Here is a 7,069-nt window from a genome sequence, read left to right as displayed (position 1 = left end):
TACAAAGTCATGAAGCATCTGGTTGTGGTAAATGTAGAATTGCTAGCCACCAAGTGCCATCGTCTTACAACTAAGGGGCACTTGTACAAACTAGATGTAGATTTATTTAAAAACAGATATAATGTAGTAATAGATAGAAAATATCTTCCTATATTTCTTCTTATACTCATCCATTTCTAAGTACTGGCTTTTTTCATAGTGGCTAGTGAACTGACAGAACTTTCCGGCACAGAAGCTTGTGGAGGCAGATAGTATCAGCAGGTTCAGAAAAGGATCAGGCCAATTAAATAATGGATGAATAAAAAGGAATAGACAAGATATATCCTCTAGGGCCAGGTTTGTGTGCCCTACCTCAGTAGAAGCTGCAGTGGCTATAATCAGATCAGTATAATTGGCCCAGGCTGAGCTGACTAATTTCTTAAACTCTCACAAGATTATTCTGCTTACATTGCTCATTTGTTTCTTTGTTAAAGGGTTTAATCTTCTAATTCTCAAATAGCTTGTAAAACTTAGTTATGTTTTACCACAGTTCCCAATAGAATGTGACTCAAGTTGCACAGAAACCTCTAGACTTAATGGTAATATTCCTACTGATTCTTATATTCATAAAAATATTATGAAAATATTATAATTTTGAATATTTAAATGTATGTACCTTGGATTACTCACAGAAATAGTATAGGCACTTTAATGGTATATATCAGAAAAACATGTAACTCATGATTCTTCAAGAAAAAAGGTAGCTACATTGTTGTTGCCATAGTGTTCTCTGGACTAAATAATGGGGGCAAAATATACTAGTTTGGTACAAAGTCTTTTCATGAGGTCATTATGGTCTTTCAAAGGCACCTTCTCTCTAAAAACCTGGTTTCTCAAATAAAGAGTAGAAGTTATATTGAAAATAATTTTCCAGATGTTGCACTGAATTATTTAAATTGCAGTTTCCTGGTTAAACTTGATCAAAACTATTTAAAAGAACCCATGAGCTAATCTGCCCAAGACATTATAACCTCAGAGTTAATGAGCCTTGTTTTGATCCTGATGAGAATTTTCTTTTCAGGGCCAGTGTAAGTTCAACAAATCATGTTAAAAACCATTAAAAACAGCACACTTATGAGACTTTCTCCTGTTTCTATAATCCAGCTTTGCAGACTGAAGCAGTTAAAGTATGGTCCAGGATTGTTGTGTGGGTTTTTGGCAATAATTCACATTCCTTTAGCAATTTGGAACACACTAGAACTATCTTGTTGATACTAGACCCCAGCTGGTCATAGAATTGGAGAATCATGGAATTATAGATTCATTTTGGTTGGGAAGACATTTAAGATCATTGAGTCCTCCTAAACAGTGTTTAACCAAACACTGCCAAGTCCACCTCTAAATCGTGTCCCTAAGAACCTCATCTACGCATCTTTTAAACACCTCCAGGGATGGTGACTCCACCACTTTCCTGTGCAGCCTGTTCCAATCCTTTACAATCCTTTCAGTGAAGAATTTTTTCCTGTATCCAATCTAAACTTCCCCTGGCACAACTTGATGCTATTTGCTCTCATCCTATCGCTTGCTACTGGGGAGAAGAAACTAACACCCTCCATGCTACAATGTCCTTTCAGGTAGTTGTAGACAGCAATAAGGTTTCCCCTCAGCCTCCTTTTCTCCAGGCTAAACAGCCCCAGCTCCCTCAGCCACTCCTCATCAGACTTGTGCTCCAGACCCTTTACCAGCTTCGTTGCCCTTCTCTGAACTTGCTCCAGCACCTCAATGTCTTTCCTGTAGTGAAGGGCCCAAAACTGAACACAGTATCCGAGTTGCAGCCTCATCAGTCCCAAGTACAGGAAGGCAATTTCTTCCATAGTCCAGCTGGCCACACTATTTCTGATACAAGCCAGGATGCTGTTGGCCTTTTTGGCTACCTGGGCACACTGCTGGCTCATGTTCAGCTGGCTGCCAATGAATACCTCCAGGCTGTTTTTTGCTAGGCAGCTTTTCAGCCATCCTTCCCCAAGCCTGTAGCGTTGCATGGGGTTGTTGTGACCCAAGTATAGGACCCAGCACTTGGCCTTGTTGAATCTCATGCAGTTGGCCTTAGCCCATTGATCCAGCCTGTCCAGATCCCTCTGTAGAGCCTTCCTATGCCTCAGCAGGTCAACACTTCCTCCCAGCTTGGTGTCATACACAAGCTTAATGAGGGTGCACTTGATCCACTTCTCAAGGTCATTGATAAAGATATTAAACAGAACTAGACTGAATACTGATCCCTGAGTCACCATGCATGACTGGATGCCAACTGCATTTGACTCTATTCACCACAACTCTTCAGGCCTGGCCATCCAGCCAGTTCTTTACCCGGTGAAGAGTGTGCTCATCCAAGCCATGAGTAGCCAGTTTCTCCAGGAGAATGCTGTGGGAAACAGTGTCAAAACACTCATTCACATCAGTGAATCTTTTATCCCCCAACCTCCTTAAAGTAAAAAACATTAATATTTTCATCAGTTATTGCATCTAACTTAAATAGGAATGGATTTTCCAAAACAAATCTATTGTCACTTATCAGGCATAAAATTAATAGTTGTTTTTACACAACTATTATTCAGAAAACAGTATATTTTGTTTCACACAGCAAAATCCCATTACATCTGTATTGAATCTTTTCATTATACACTTTATTTAAAAAGTAATTTCATTTGTTCTTTCTATAGAAACTGATTTTATGCATTCTATTTATTAGACTTGAAATAGGAGATCCTATATATGTATAGCTCACAGAAGAAATATTCTCAGAAAAATGTATTACGTAGCTGGCTTTCCCTTAAATGTTACCTGATTATTTTTTTTATGTCATCAATGGAGCTGGAAGACATGTAAGCATTTATCTGAGTGTGTATTCAACTATAAGGTATATCAGTGTAACATTCACACCAAAAGTATTTTAACTGAATACATACTGCTTGATATGAACACAGATGAAGAAATCCTTTCACACAGAATGTGTCAATGTGTTGCTGGAGATTGTGCTTAGTTCCTAGAAGTACTGCCCAAATCTGAAAGTGTATTGAGATGCCTAAACACCTGTTCCTTCCAATTAGGAGTATTGTGTCCAAATAAGACTAGGTCCCTACATTTTGGATCTCTTCTATTCTGTTGTTAAATACTACTTAAAATACTTGTTTCATCTACATCACCTCTTTTGCATATTTTTATTAAAAAAAACCTCACTTCATTAATGTTCCTACACAAAGTAGTTCTCTACTTTTTTTTATAACACGTTTTCATTGAATGTATTCAGCCTGATATCAATACCATAGGGAGAGCTGATACAGGATAAAAACCATAATTATATCTAGAGGGAAGTATCAGGAATTCTACATCACTTACATTAAGTTTAATAAGTGCTCAAACTTTTCTTAGTTTCCACATTAATTTAAAATGTTTAAATGCTTAGAGCAACATATTTAAAGTTAGTCATGAACACATCCCAAAAGTAAATTTAGGTGGACAACAAGTTCCAAAACAGACTTTATTCTAGCCAGAAAAGCATAGCAAATAAACTGACTAGAAACGGGTTTAAACAAATTGTTTAGCACTCTGACAACATGAAACACAGATTCGGATACCAGATCAGCAGATTATTGGGGTACGACAACATAAGAATAATGAGAATCCACAGCGTGCATGCATTCACTCACAAAAAACAAAACTAGAGTCCTCTTCCATCCAAGGGTACCCAGGAAAGAAATAATCATTTGCAAACAAAGAGGTGAGGTGCACTCAATCCCAGGAAGTCTTCTTAGATGGCATGCCATTCTATGGGGAGGGCTCCAGTTCATAGACCTGCTGCTCCAAGAAGACCACTCAAAGGGGACCTTCATCAGGGACCCCATGTTATAGCCTGTGCAGATCTGACTGTGGTCATTATGACATGGTCCAGAAGCTTCTCAGCTACTCTGGGCACCTCCTTTTTTGAGGACCCTGTCAACTGACTGAAGGTCACTCCCCTACCTGGTTCCATCCCCCAGCTGGGTGGAGGTGAAGTCACCCTGCCCTGGGGTGGATGAGGATTTAATTGTCAGTACCTTGGCACCACCCTAGGGACAAGAACAGTGGGGCATAAACAGTGCTAAAGAGCCATCAACTGTCCTATTGAAGGCTCTGGATCTCATCAGAGGATGTGCAACTGTCACAAAAGCTTTTAGGAATTTTTGATTTTGACAAATCTGTTTTCTGAAAGGAAGCAAGAGGTGGCAAGCTAGGAAAATACGCCTGAATGTTATACTTACTTACTATGTCCTTTGAATGAAGGGAAGAAAGATTATCAGAACTTTGTGATCTAAGCAGATTACTCATTAAATTTGACAGAAGCTAAGATGTCAAGGCATCAAAGAACGGCATCACTACAGGAAACTTAAAATTTTACAGAACCACTTTGCTCATGCTTATTCTTGTCCAGGATGAGCCACTGCAAATTTTGCTGTGTCAGGTGACTCTGCTTTCTGTCCTATCACAGCACTGCATGTTACAAGTCAGCTTTTGTGTTCCAGATCTACAAAACCAGGACAACCTCATACAGTGTTTTTTGATTTATTCTGGCTGATTTAATAAATGAATAAAGACTGCATATTCCAGTGATTTCCTAGTACCTTTGCCACTGCAATCTCACAGGTCAGAGGGAGCCATGATGTCTGAATGCACTTGGAGGGAATAATAACAGAAATGCTTAGACGCCCTCAAAATTTCTTTATGAGGAAAGATTATACTTAGGTTAAAGTAAGCCTGAGTGAAGACAGAGAACATTTGTACTATTTTAAAGATGAAGGATCCATGAGTATCGGGAGTGTTGTGGCTGACACAATAATAACAACCAGCAATAGTACACATTTCTCTAGTGACTTTCATCACACAATTCTAAAGTACTTTGGTGCGTAAACATACTACTGAGAAAACACATAAGTTATTCTGGGCCAGCAGTTCTGCTGACAGTTTTCAGAAGGGGAAGTAATTAATAACTTCTTTAATTGAAACTGCAGGAAGCATTCAGGAGAGAGAATATAATTAGCCAACTTGGAATTTAGCCAATGAACTAGCATTAATACACCCCTACTGTTAAAAGAAGTTCCATGGGATTGTCTGTAACTTCACTCCAGTTTCATTTCTTATGGAAATACAAAATTCATAGTGTCCTCCTGTGACTTCTAGGAAAATGTTGGGAGACATTAAATTCAGGACAAGCCAGAAACTCAGTTGCTATGGCGGTAAGACAGTTCCTAAGACACGCTTAAGAACATCTAAAAGACAAAAAGTATTGGATCAATGGAAAACAAACTTCCCAGATGCATTCATCCTCTTTGTAATTCAGATTAGTATCTGTCAATTACAATAATTATCTCTTTGGAATCCCACTCAAATCAGAAAGATTTCTTCTTACTTTTCTTGAGTTCTTAATGCACACTAAGACATTAAATAAAAGTAGTGTTTGTGACAAATTCTTTGTTGTCCTTGTCTAGTTTAGAGACTTCTGTCACTGTGTCTTGCAAAACATTTTTGATACTGTGGTTGTCTCAGAAATTCTGTGCTGCACTTCGTCTCCTGGCATCAGACACTGCATTGTTTGCTTGCCAGTTGACTTTTTAATGTACTACAACAATCTGAATCTGCATTGTTTTGCTTTTCAGAAGACCAAAATGTGAAGTGCTTGGCTGTCTGTGAAAGGCACATCTTTCCCAAACTGGTGCGACAGATGTTTTCACAGGTTGTCATATTTTTCTTTTTTTTGCTCCTCTGTCAGTGATGTTGTGATCTCTGATCCCATCCATATGGATGGTAGAGAATATTGTTCCCAATGCCTGTGGCAGATTGCATGTATACCCATCAAAATGACGATAAAAAATAAGAACTCCAGATCCTCATATCAAATTGTAAATCAGGAAAAATGGCAAAGGGCTGTTAATTGATGACAAATCTGGGCTTGTGGAGAAGGATGCCAACAGACCTGAAGAATCTGCCATGCCAGTGCTTGTCCTCAGTGCAAAGGAATGTAGAAAACAGGAGCTAAAATCTCCTGCAGGTGCCTGGAATATGCCTTTTTCTTGCTTGGTGGAGGTGGACGTGTCTAAGGATCACACTGCATCTTAATATGCTTGACTCCTCTTGCTTGACTAGAAGATAATCCACAGAGATACAGCTTGTGCCCTACTCATAGGCTGAACAAGGAAAACAACATGAAAATGTGGTCAACACCTGTTGCTTAGCTGGGGCACAGGCCTCCAGCCAAACCTCCCATGTTAATCCAAATGTGGAGTAGAGCTGCAGGGAGCATCCAGGTAGGTAGTCACAACTAAGAGGTGGAGGCAGATGGTGGCTACTCACAGGAGCTCCTCTCTTGTTATGCTTCATTGCACCCAAGGTTTTCTCTAACTTATTTGATAAAGTAGGGCACCTCTCTCAAAATGTGTATGGCTCAGCTGGCACTACCTCTTTTAGTACCACTGTCTAGCAGAACACAAGATGAGATCCCTTCATCTTCCTAATTCCTGGAAAGAAACAGATGAGCTGCCACATCCTAGATAACAAAAAAGAGGAATACTCTTACTATGGTGTGTCCTGGTTTTGTTAAAAACAAGACCAGTTTCTCTTTTAGTGAATTTTCCTTTCAGCTAAGTTTTTCTAAGTAACTGCACTTTTCTGAAGTCGGATACACATTTTGGTAGACATAGCAATGGAATGCAAGGTTGCTGATAAGAATGTACATTGCATATTTACAAGAAGAGGTAAGCTGAACAGGTTACTAAAACTGACCAAGTGTTCCATCCATTCCCTGTCATACATCACATAAAAGTGAGAGATCACGAGGGTCTCACTCTCTTCAACTGGCATCTGGGGAGGACCTTGCTTGCCGTCCCTGCGATCTGAGGCCTAGTGACAGACTGAATCCAGTTTTGGTTTGTCGCAGAGTCCAATGCAGTACTTCTAGGTGCCTGCTCTGCTGCTGCTGAAGCAGCCAGTGCTGAGCTGCTGGGAATTTTGAGGTTGGTTTTGTATATTTTGTATTATTTTCTCAGTTTTATTAGTAGCA

Source organism: Columba livia, chromosome 5 (genome assembly GCF_036013475.1).
Source record: "Columba livia isolate bColLiv1 breed racing homer chromosome 5, bColLiv1.pat.W.v2, whole genome shotgun sequence".
Taxonomy (NCBI): Eukaryota; Metazoa; Chordata; class Aves; order Columbiformes; family Columbidae; genus Columba; species Columba livia.
This window is presented reverse-complemented; position numbering follows the sequence as displayed.